This window comes from Festucalex cinctus, chromosome 1 (genome assembly GCF_051991245.1).
Source record: "Festucalex cinctus isolate MCC-2025b chromosome 1, RoL_Fcin_1.0, whole genome shotgun sequence".
Taxonomy (NCBI): Eukaryota; Metazoa; Chordata; class Actinopteri; order Syngnathiformes; family Syngnathidae; genus Festucalex; species Festucalex cinctus.
The window spans coordinates 29,705,482-29,719,287 of record NC_135411.1 but is presented as its reverse complement, the minus strand read 5'-3'; positions in this window follow the sequence as shown (position 1 = coordinate 29,719,287).

The window sequence follows — 13,806 nt, the reverse complement described above, 5'->3', positions numbered from 1 at the left end:
TTTGCATGTTAGCACGTTCGCACCAATTCAATGCTTGTGAAGTGCTTCAATATGACAATATGTCAATTTTAAGGTGAAAATGACAACAACAACAACAACAACAACAACAACAAAAAGCCTGAATGAAGGTAGGTGTCATTCGCTTGTGTGGCGTCGTCCTAAGAAGCAAAAAGTCATTTTCTCGCTGCAGCTTAAAGGTTCATTATTCATTTGAACGGAGCGACACGTCTGATGTGATCCTTGCGTGGTCCTGGTAAAAATCCACTTTAGCGAGTCTTTCCTAATCTCCCTTTGGTTTTGGATGTCATTAAAGCAAGTCCAGATATTGTCAAAATGTCTGATCTTCATTCTGATTTTAAGCCCTGCATGCAGCACCTGCAGTAATGCGGATTCTGTATCGGTCCATTGTGGTGAAGAAAGAGCTGAGCCCAAAGACGAAGCTCTCAATTTAACGGTTGATCTACGTTCCTACCCTCACCCATGGTCATGAGCTGTTGTTCGTGACCGAAAGAACAAGATCCCAGATACAAGCAGCTGATATGAGCTTCCTGTATGCAGGCTCTCACTGAGAGATAGGGTGAGAAGCTTGTTGTCGAGCTGCTGCCCCTCCACGTTGAGAGGAACCAGTTGAGGTGGCTCGGGCATCTGGTTCAGATGCCTCCTGGACACCTCCTTGGAGAGGTGTTCCAGGCATGTCCCACCGGCGGGAGGCTCCGGGGACGGCCCAGGACACGCCGGAGAGACTATGTCTCTCGGCTGGCCTGGGAACGCCTTGGGATCCCGCCGGTGTGGAGCTGGTTGAAGTGGCTGGGGAGAGGGAAGTCTGGGCTTCCCTCCTCAAGCTGCTGCCCCCGCGACCCGATCCCGGATAAACGGTAAATAATGGATGGATGGATGGAGTACAACGCATGTATTAAGGGTATATCATTTGATAAAGGGATCCCTCTATTTGTACAAATGCATTTTCACAATATACAGTTTATATTTGTTTTCATGGCTGAAACAGTAAAACAACAAACTATAAAAGCTATTTTGGTGAGGTTAAGCATTTATTTTTGGATGGCCTTTTACTTGTATTAATGCATCTTGGTAAGGTGTCATTGCAAAGAGTACCAGGCATTTATTTTGGGGAGGCCAACCAGATTTTTAATAATATTTGCAACATAAAGGCTGGGTGGCTTCATTTGACTTCACTGTATACAGGAACAAGTAATTTATTTATTAAGTGGGAGGTCTTTAATAGTACCAATGTGGTAATTTGTTAAACTGCAGAGCATTCTGGCCATAAAATAGGATTAAGGCATTTATCGGGGGTGTTGTTTGTATGAATCCATTTTCATGATTGTGTTTAAGTGTTTTAACTTCACCAGGTGCTGTATTTATGCATTTGTTTTATTATCATTTACTAACGTTATTTAGTGTTATTAATCTATTGGCTGTTTTTATTCATTTACTTGCAGAAATTACAAAATATTTATTTATGATAAGGCACTTATTTAGACGTCTATATATGTATACAAATGTAGACCGTGCCAGACATATACACCAAGTCAACTTTTATTTTTTATTTTTTTGTCTAATAAACTGTATGTAAACTGTACTGTGTTTACTAATGCTGTCTACATGACCTGGTCATTATTTTGACATTTTGGTGGATGTTTGTTGAATGCTCCTTAATAGGGGTGGCATTTCTTGTATACTGCGATTGGCTGGCAAGCAGTCCAGGGTGTACCCCGCCGACTGCCCAAAGCCAGCTGAGATAGGCTCCAGCACCCCCCACAACCCTTGTGAGGAATAAGCGGTCAAGAAAATGGATGGATGGATTTCTTGTATAAATTCATTATCGTGATGTCTTTAATTCCGTGCCTTGCCTTAACTTCATGTTCTCTTATTCATTTGGGTTAAGGCATTTATTTTATTATTATGTATTTTCTTATTATATGTGTATGTGTGGGTGCATGCATGCGGGGTTATTCTCTTATTTGCAAAGTGAATAATTTATTGGGAATGCAGCATTTATTTGGTGGAGATGTAAAGGCATTTTTAAGATATTTTCAGTATTTAGTGGATAATAATGATAATGCACGTGATGTTTATGCACCTAACTGCAGTGTAATACATTAATTAGGGGTAGGGCATTTGTTTTGGGTTATTTTACTATTTTAACTAACAGTCGAGAATACTGGGAATGTACTGAATAGGGGGCATTTACAAGGAAGCAGCTTTTATTTTTACATTATTACATTATTAGTGGCTGGGGATGTTTATGTACGTGTCTGAAGTTCCATTCTCCTATTAGCTGTACGTATTGGGATATACAGTACATACAATACATACAGTATGGGTATTGTAACTCAATGCCTGCCCCGAATGAGTGTGGAATGACTTGAAAGGACAGAGGTGCAAGCTGTTTACAGTATTGGTTAATTTGCTTTGTAAGAAGGTAGACATGATAAGCACCTGTCTGGCACCACCAAGCACTGGCACTGATTAAACATCTTGTCCAGGACTAATTGAAAAACAATTACCGTATATATAAACGACAATACACTGCACGTTTGTAGTAATTAGATAAATTACTTCGAAATGGCCATAGGTTCCACACCCGTGCACAATTTATTCTGCCACCGCCTTATAAATGCACCTTTGGTTTATTTTCATCTGCTGTTTGTGCAAATGTGTGTTTGTAGATGAGTGTTATCTCACTTCCTGTGTCAGATGTTGTCCTCAAATTGAATTTTTACCAGGGCCAACAAGATGTTAAGCACACAAGGCCAAAATTGGCATTAAGAAACAGTGTTTGTCTGCGACCAACACATTTTTCCCCCAGACTATTTTTTTTAATTTTTTTTATGTATTCCATACTGGTGTATTGAAAAACAAGTCAAACGTGTGTCTTTCTCACGTGCCGTGCACATAAAATGCATCTGGATACTGAGATAACGATGTCCCGAGCTAACGTAAGCACCAGGACACAAAATTGTGTTGACTCAGTGTTGATTTGCTTCAGAGCAACAAAAAAAAAACAACACACAACATAGCATAGCATAACGCATCTTGAATGTGCTTCTATCAACCGTTATGAAATGTTTCCAATGGATTCAAAATGAGTATTCAAGTCATTCCCTGAGTATTATTTGAGTTTGTTTATGCAATTTATTGATGGATTTATTATGTAAAATTATTAGTTTGGATTATTTGTCATGTTTTTCTTGTGTGTGTTTTCCTTGTGCCCCCTTTGCCAATGTCTTGTCACGTTTTATCATGGCCTCATGTGCTTGTCATCCCAGTCCCTGGTGTCACCCAAACATCTCACCAAGCCACATGTTCCTTTTTAAGGTGTCTCTCATTGTCTCGTTACGATTGGCGCTTTTCCACCGGACCGGTTCCACACCGAAGCTGCATTTTTTTGTCCCCGGATGTTAGCATCTCCATGGGACATTTTCGGGGCCAAGCGGTTCCGTCGTAACCGCTATTTAGAACCCTTTCGGCAGCGGTTCTTTAGCGCCAGTCATTGGGGGACTAGTGGGGTCGTGTCATCATCTGATTGGCCGACAGCAACGCAGAAAGTAACGCGGAAAGCAACTCATTTCCTTGTTTTACGCGAGAAGAGGAAGACGCGCCCGCCTGTCTTCGCCAAAGCCATAAAAATACAGTATATACAATAAATATAATAATGTTTTACGACAACAACACTGAACTATATTTACAATTTAATAGGTACTTGTGGATGGATTTGCAATGTTTGTGGTTTTAAAAAACATCACGAGTGCACAACGCTGGCTGGTCTTGTGTTCCCATTCACTTGAATGAGAGCTCCAGCGGCAGAGCTCTCATTCAGAAATAGCTTTGCGTGAATTGCAAGATTTCATCCATGGTGGTCCATATTAAATTGTAAATATGGTTCAATGTCGGTGTGACTTGCCACTCGTGAAATGTTAATCTCAGATCCACACGCACTGCGGGAGACGGGAGTGCAAGCTTTGTTTGGACAGTTCAAATTTTCCCGCCCCCTTCCCGCCATGTGCCAGGTGTAATGGAAGAGCAACGGGTGCGGTGTGGTGTGGTAGCGTGCCGTGCAGGACTATTGTGTATTTAGTTCCCTGCTTTCTTTCAGTCCTTGTTGAGTCATTCTATATGTCACACCCGGTTCCCTGCGCCTTTTGTTTCCTGCCTGCTTTAGTTTGCAACTAGTAAGTTTTTTTTCCCAGCTTTGGTTTGTACTCTGTATCATGTGCGGTACTTTATTTGGTTTTTGTTTAAATTAAATTGGGATTAGGAGCACGCCTCACTCTGCTTTCCTGCGCTTGGGTCCACAACCACCCGCACACCTTGACATACTAATAGAATATTTGTATTTATTACTAGTATTTATTATTAAAAATTACTGGTAATCACTGGTATCACTTATTCCATTAATTAATTTTTTTTAAACTAATTTCCTTCGTTTAATTTTATATTTTCTTTATTATTATTATTATTATTATTATTAGTATTATTTTATTTTATTTTATTTTTTTATTTTTATTTTTTTTTTAATTTATTTATTTTTTATTTTATTTATTACAGGAAACCAACAATCAATTAGGGCTGCACAATATATCGAAAAAATATCAATATCGCGATATTGGCCCTTGCAATATGCATATCGCAAAGGCACGCAATAAGTTTTCTATGGAATTTTATGCTTTTTATATGAATTTGACCAGTCAGATGCTAACTAAAATGTGCATCGCCATCCAATAGTTGAAAATTATCAAGACATAATTACAATTAATTAACTAAGATAACATGAAGGTTGCTTATTTTGCCCCATGAAAAATGTTTTTCTTTCATTAGGTAATAAAAATGTAATTTCTTTAGGTACATGTTAAATATCGCAATAATATCGATATCGCTATGTTCAGCAAGTATATCGCATGTTTTTCCAATATCATGCAGCCCTACAATCAATCATATGATATATTGTTCATTTTTCAGCCATTTTTGCGCACACTTCAAGCTAACACTTGGCAGTGTGTTTCCAACAGGTTGACTTCAAGGAGCACGTGAAGCGTGTCACGAGTGTCTGAATTTGAAATCCTGTCTGAAGATCAACATGCGTCTTCTTGATGTTGAGCACATGCTTTGGGTGATGGGTAATGGCCTCTTGACATTTGGGAAATTGGAACAAGATGACAATAAACATCACACCGCCTGACATTGGTATTAAAATTGAGTAAAAAAAAATAAAATAAAATAAAATGCAGCATTATGCATAGAATAGCAAAAAGATACGAGGGCAACATTGACATTTAGCAGGTTCACCTCCAATGTGATTTCCAAAAAGGTTTGTTTGTCTTATAGTGCACTGCGTATGTGTATGGATACACATATGCATGTGTTTATTGCTTGTGGACTCACATTTAATGTTTGTTTTTTTTAATTAATTTTTTTCTGATACCAAACTGAAAGCGGACCAGATTATAATCAGTGGCACTGCTTTGGTAATTGACTCGTACACCAGCCAATGACTGCATGAGCATTCATCTAGCTTTAATTAGACTTCTTTGTTGTTTTATAGCCTGTCAGTGTTTTTGTTGTTGACTTTTAATAAGCAACACATTGCAATGCAGCCTATGATGCAGGACAATGGCCGAAAGCACAGGACTCTCCATCTGATTCTGAATGTGAGTGCCTGTTTTAATAAGATGCATGAAATGTGGTTCGCTATAATGTTCTCTGCTTTGTTTTGTATCGACTCCCACTCATAATGGACAGCTTGCGGATCAGTTTTGACAATGTCCACATCCCCTGATGTGCCCCTTTGGTTTGTTATGATTATTTGTGTGTGTGTGTGTGTGTGTTGTTGCTCCCTAAATGTCACGATGCTGAGCTTTTCACTGCCTGGACAATGTTGTCATTGAACAGAGTGCCCACAGTGCTTTTCTACACCAATCAATAGTGTGCAGGCACCAGAAAGCCGTTGTATTTTTGTAATGATGAAAATTATGCTGGTGTTGTTTAGTATTCAAAACATTTGGCATATATTTGTGCTGTGCAAAATTATGTGGCTTTAACTTACTAGGTCTGAAAATAATTGTAGTTTGACTATGAACAATCTGCAAGTAATCGACGTCTACTCGAGATTCAGTATGTTTTATTTATTGAAATTTATTATATCCATTTATGTACAGTATTTTGAATTATTTACACTGTAAAGGACAACGGATTTATTTTCAAAATTTTCGTCACTTTGGAAGTCTTATTTTCTAACTTCCTCTTTGGGCGGAAGTTTATTTTGAAGCTATGCGGAATGGTAGAATGACGAAGGAGACGGAAGATGATTGAGAGCGCGAGACGTTTCACGCACGACGAATCCAACATTAAAGATAGCCCGGTTGAAAGTGGCAACAAGGTGAAGAATTTAGCTTATCTTTAAATAGACATGTTTGTGTTTACATTTTGAGTTTAATTAGCCTGACTTTATCGGTATAGAGGAAATGGGAACATGTTTGATTGATGGCGTCATGTTTGTTTTATTTCCAGCTCTTACGGTGTAAAATGTTTATGTATGAGACAAAGGAAAGGAGAATTAAAAGGAAACTTCAGACCACCAGTAAAGCTTCATTATTTCAACCGACGCTATATATACCAACCCACGTAATTTGTGCAAAATCTTTTTTAGGTTTAACCTAATTTATTTAAAAAAAAAAAAATCAGATAAAAAAAAAAAAAAGGTTTTTTTTTCCAATGCATTTATAATGGGCAATAATTAACCTGTCTGTAGCATTTGTCATATAATTGTAAAGATACCTGTGATTAAACTAAAATGACAACTCCTCGCTTATTGAAGAAGACCTTTCGGGTCGGTCGAATTTCTTGGGTTTCTGCTTAGTTTCAGGTTATCGTAAACCAGATTCAATTCAGTCTGTCACTTTGAAGCAATTTGCAAGATCAATTGGAGCATAAGCTGAAATAGAAGTCACACTTCTGTATCACGTTTCCTTACCAGCAAGAAATATGAAAGCGATTAGAAAACAAGGACAGATGGCTGTAAGGGGATACAGCACAACAGGGAGGGAATATTACAGAGCATGAAGGTTACTTTTTCCTGCATCTGGCACGGACGCCGGCGGCTGCTGCAGCACGTTGATAAAGCGCTCACACTTTCTTAATGAATGCTGAATATTTAACTAACCGAGAGTCTATTTATTTACTATGAGGCCACATGCTGCCGAGTGCGTAATGGCGCATTCGTAAACATTACGAGTCGTGAAATATAAATGAGGTGGGATTAAACCAGACGCAACAGATGATTGAAGCCTATCGGTCCAAATCGCAGTGCATTGATTGAAACCATAGAAAGGAAACATGATGCAATATTTCCGCAACTTAAAACAGATGAAGATGTTTTAACCCTTTGCGCTGTACATGTTGACCTCACTTCATTCAAATGTGTGTGTCGAGGTTTTGTCCAGTTTTTTTCATTAGCACATCACTCACATACTAATCTTCTTGCTCGTAAGGCGTAGAGACACCAGGTCGGTAGAAAATGTTCATTCCTTTGCATCCATGCAGATGAACATCTCTTGTGCAAATCCACCACTGGCTAATTTAATGATATTCCATTCCACTGCTGTTTAAGAAATCAAATGTGAGTCTTGAACACAAGCCGTTGTCCACTCCCGGTTTAATTTATTTAGGAACAAATATATTATTAAATACTCCAACTGATATGTGTTTTATGTTTGTTTTTCAGACCGAGGCCGATTCTAATAGCTTGAAAGATAAAATTTCGATATGCGATTAATCGTCCAATTAATTAAACAATATATAATAAATTCAAAAACTATTTTGGGTCCCTTTAACACTTCAAACAATAAATGCATGCAATACAGGCAGAGCATTTGACTATTTTCCAACACATTGTCCTTCACAGCAAAATCTCCAGTGGTAGATTAACACAGTGTTAAATCTAACACTAGAAAAGTGTTGAGTGTAAATCTGACACTTTTCGAAGTGTTACATTTTTCACACTTAACCATTGTTAGTCCAACACTGTATAGTGTTAAAAATATACTCATTCTGTCAAACTACACTTTACTCTGATAAATGGTACTACATTTAAATAGCGATTTTACTCCTTACATCTCTTACATGTTCAGGTCAGTGTAAATATTCAAAGGATTTTGTTTTGAGATGTAATCAACCAAACAGGGATTAATAAACAACCCAAATCTCATTGTGTTTGCATATGACCACAATGATCCTCCACTCCACATCCACCCGCAACCGTCTCTCCTGCAAAGATAATACAAAACCGTCGCCATGGCGATGTAATAAGGAGCACCTACGTTTTTTGTTTTTTTTTTCTTCAACAAGTGTCGCACAAGAGCTCACCGATATAATGGAGCACCGCCGAGCTGTGACCCAATGTAGCTAATCAGAGCAGACGTGTCAAGAGCCACACGGGAGCAGCACTTGAAGGCTCCTCAAGATGATGCCAAGATGGGAATTTTCGTTTAAGAACATGATTTAGGAAGCGGTGACTTTTTTTTGTGCTTATAGTCAGCGAGCGTGTGAGCATGCAGCCACAATCTCCAATTCAAAAGGATGAAGTATCATAAAACCAGGAGCGTTCTGTGTATTTGGTACTTTGGCCATCAATGGGGACTTTCGTGACTTAATGTACCTTTTAACACCGCCACATCGCAATTATAGAAACTATCAATACAATACAAAAATGCAATATACCAGTACTCAACTGTGCCATGTTCTCGAGTGCTTCAGAATCAATACCTGCTAACACTAAGTCATAAAAAAATTAATAAATACAATTCATCATACTCACCAGAAATACTGATTAAATGTATGAATGTGTGGAGGGAGTGTATTGCTTGCCAAAGTTGGCTGTAAAAAGTTTTGTTCTGACTAACCAATCAGAGCATGGAAAAATGATGTCATTGAGGACTAGCAATCTGGACCTGTGAGGAGTCGGACCTGTTTGAAATGCGATTGCTTAAACCATTGCTAATATAAAGATTCAGAGATGGCAAATCCTGTTAAGATTCCGGTGCGACCGGAGAGTGGATCCCAGAATACAGAAGAGTAAGCGAGAGGTTTTATTCACCAAAACACGTGAATATGAACATAAAGCGCTGGTCACAGCCAGGAAAAAGGTTAACAAAAAGTGCTTGCAAATTGCAAGGAGGGAAATTAACACAACACAAAAAGACCCAAAGGCTACAAACCGCAAACACAAGAAAGCAACAACTTACTATAGCTATGAAACATGCCACATAAAAGTGGGAACAAAAAGAGACGTAGCAAAACTTACGTAGATGAAAATCGAGAATCTTGGACTATAATAATTAGCGAAGGCGGAAAAACAGTAGAAACACTAGACGATGGCTGTGAGCAGACGGAGCAACGACCCGACAGTGGCTGCAAGGAGTCCCAGTCCTTATGAAGGCCTAATAGGTGATGCCCTGCAGGTGTGGTGCAGGGGACACGCCCCGCTCATTAATCAGGCACTGTGAGACAAGGAAAACACACTGAGAGCCCAGCAACATGACAAATCCAGGTCGAGAAAGTAAACACGCTGCCACAGTTTGGCTTTAGCCCCTCGTGCTAGCTAGCTAGCTCCCTAGCAAGTAAACAAACACCCGGGGCACTAGCAAGCTAGCACCTGGGGCTAAAACAAACAAACAAACAAACAACAGTAATACCACGTCAGTGACATAATTGTAAATTGTCACTCACTACACTAAATAAATGCATGCATTCTCCTATTAATCCAAAAATAAATAGGAGTATAGTCAATAATGGTGGTTGTGAAGAGCTCATTGAGTGGGAATTGATCCAATACCAGATGCACTGAGGTCAGCTATATGTCAACCACTTCACGACCATTGGTTCAATGTATTTATATCGCTTAAAATGTTCAAATATTTTCCCCTAACCACTAATCCTATCTAATCAGCTGGCTGAGTCCGAGCTGCCACTGAAACACATAGTGAGTGTGACCACACACGCACACACCATGAACATGGATGTCAAGACGCGCCTCCCGGGACCACTTGTGGTTGCATGGTGCGCTCTCACTTGTGCTTCTCTCTAAATGCAAATATAGACGTCAGGAGGCGGTGCAGCAGCCGAATGCGACGGGGCCGTTAGAATCAAACAAGAAATACGATGTAATGATATAAGTGCGTACACTGTATTTCTTTGAAGGCTTGAGGGGGCACTATGGCGATGGAAAATAATATAATCTTCTCTTGCTTAAATTTGGAATTTAGATTGCTTTTTCTATCTCTGACTGGAGCTGCATACGTTGGACTTATAGCCTAATATCAGTTCTGCACATGAATCAAATCAGCGAATATTCAAAAGTGAGTCATCAAGTGGATTCCAGCTTGAAACAGGCTTCGTCCACATAATACATCCTCTTTGAAGTGTTGAATCTGTCACTCAATTCATGAAGTTTCTTCCTATTTCACATTTTGTGCCGTAGTTGCTTCCCTTGTTCCGCTACCATCAAGATATTTACCTGTCAAGATTCCTCTGAAGATCATAAATCCTCGGCTGTGTCTTTTCTGAGACCTTCACTGAAAGCATCTTTGGCAGCTCCTGCTCAGGCTCCAGTTTGTTCAGCTAGCAAATGAGAGACCCAGCTTTATCCACTCAGAAGTGGAATTATCAGGCCCACCCGACTCCCACTTCGCTCGCGGAATGAGAAATCTCAAATGCACACCTGTTGTCTTCACACAAGCAATTGGATTGTTGGCTTTATTTCCTGGCTCACTCTTTGTCTTGTTTGTGTACTTGGAAGCCTTTGTTGTTATATTTTTTTAGTTGTATGCAACACTGTGAAGCCAAAATGTGCCTTCTCTCTATGTCGTTAGTTAGCAACTACTGAACCCAAAACAACATAACTTTTTGGATTTCCTTTGTACAAAAATACACTCACAGTTGGCTGTTTTCTCAATGATTTACTTTATTTTTTTTGTATGACAAAAGTGTCATTTGCATTTATTTTGTGCCTTTATACAGTACAGCAAAGAAATAGTCGGACAATACCAATTCAGGTTTTTTTTGGCTTTGTAACTGAACTAATTGTTGGTTCAGGTAATGTGGTGCACTGGAAAAAAACAAAAAACAACTCGTAAAATTTACTTAAAAAAATAATAATAATCTCGCAAGTATTGGCACTCCAATTAAGTAAATTCTACTACTCAATATCAAGCATATCACACTCAACAGAATTAAATGCAACTAAAGATTGATTACATGTGGGAAATATTACATAACTCTTACTAAACGTAATTATAAAGTTCCTTACTATAATGTAGTAATGTGTGGTAATTGTAATTAGGTCATAGCCACTGCTTATTAAGTAAATGTTAAAAACATGAATTGATTACCAATAAATGAAATGAAATAAATAAGTAATTGTATTAAATTTTTCTATTTGACTTCACTTAATTATACTGAACTCTTAACCGAATGCATTTTAGTACTTGGACTAAATCTGTTGAAATAAATACAAACAACCATATAGTCACAATAACACCTATAAGTACAATTTAGTCACTCCAATTATCCTACAATGCATGTTTTTCAGAATGTGTGAGGAACCCGACGAAGCACGGGGAGAACATGCAAACTCCACCCAGGAAGGCCGAAGCCTGGACTCAAACCAGCATCCTCTGCAATGGGAAGCAGACGTGCTCATCCACCATGCCGCTAGAAAACCAATGAGAGATAATGTTAAAGAAAGACTTTTGTTTAGTTCTGAAACCCAAAGCAGTCACTCTGCAATAGCGATTCAAATTACAAAATAAAAATACAAACAACTTACCCTAAATTTAGGATTCATTTCTAATAAATTAACCAAATTGCAGGGGAAAAAGGAAAAAGAAAAGAAAACTTTTCAGTCTTTGTTAAAAATAAATTGAAATGACAAATTTTACATGCAGGTTAAATATTTACTTAAGTGTTAAGCAAGACACTATATAAGTTGGGAACTGAATAATACACAAGTCAAAGTTCTCAATAATTCAATAATGATTAAATTAATAAAAGTACACTAATATATTAGTGGTTAGTAGGGCTGGGTATTGCCGCCAACCTCACGATACGATACGTATCACGATACAGGGGCCACGATACGATACGTATTGCGATACATATGTATTCCACATAAGACACACTTTATTTCGTTTTTTTAAACAAAATATAGGAAAATTGGTACACTGAGACACGTGCCATGTTACGTTTATAAGTAAATAAATGTTAATATTCTTCCTCTGCTTTCATTTTTCTTAGCAAGACACAGTGTCCAATCACTGGTGAGCTATTTTTGCATTAATTGAAGGCAATTAACTTCAAAGACGCTGCTGGTTTTTATTTTTTAGGTACATTGCAAGCTGCAAAGCCAAACGTTAACTGCCTATTCAAAGTTAACAAGCAATTTCGATTCTGACGCCTGCGTATCGATACGTGTATTGTAATGAGGCCCGCAACGATATATTGCCGTATCGATTTTTTGAGCACACCCGTGGTGGTTAGTGTACAGAAATAATATAATTATATACAATGTGCATTATAATGCATGTTATGCATTTAAACATGTCAAATTATAGAAACTTATAGAAACTCTCTCTCTCTCTCTCTTTCGCTCTTGAGTAAAATTTACTCGTTTTTCGCACTTCTAAAATTAATTTTGCATATACCAAAAATAAAAAAATAAAAATCCCATAGTAGGACATATTGTAAATTCATCACTCATCCCTCATCATTGCTTGACTGATTGAAACCATTCCAACTTGAAAATATCATATCAAGCCATTTCATTTATTATTCTGATTTACAAAATTTTCATATTTTATGAAGCCCAAAATCCAAAAATTTACATATTCACCAACAGTTTCCACATATATTGACCGATCCAAACCATTCCAACTTCAACATATTCCACTCATTCTAGGCCATTGTATATTGTTCCATGTTATTCAAAATAATTCCTTATCAATCCATGCCATTCCACACGGTTCAATGTTTTTTCTTTGAGCCTTTCCTTTCATCCTTCACATGCAATTTCTCCAGAAATTGCAAATATCTACTAATTCATCTTAATATGCCCTAAAAAACAAGCTTGCCAAAGTTGTAGGGATCTTCACAAATGTCCTTGTTTCGGCCAACCAACAGAACAAATGTGGAATCAGACCAAATTTGTGATCCATCAAAACAAACAAACAAAAATCTATGTTTCAGTGACTGCTTGTGTATTTACGGTTTGGATTTCACAAATATTTCAATCCTCTACCCACTTCCAAACTCCCTCCCCCGTTGACATCGATATTCTGCCACCATCCTGACATTATGGAACTCACTGAGAGGCTTTTATACGAGGTTGAAGAGCAGTTGGTGAGCACAGAATCTTCTCACCTCCCGTTCGCTCTCTCTTGTCGTCAGGCCAGCTGCCTCTCAGGAGAGACATACTGCATGTACCCGAGGCAGAACGAGGCCGCACACAAACTGGCTTATGCAGATCTGCAGCATGTGCGAGCTGACTTTGAAAGTTAGCAATTTGAAACTCAAATCCATTCGGTTACCGCCTGTTTACCGTTCTCCAATTGCTCTATACGAAACTTTTTCATCAAAACTATTTCAACTATTTTATTCAGTCACAGTAGTAGAAGTGAAGTTCTGCAAAACAATATGGAGGATTTGCGAGGGTGCATACGGTTTCCGGGCTTGCCGCTGTGATTCTGTCGATCTTCTTAGGAAGCTTAACGGGACTGCAGGTCTTCTCACCTCATG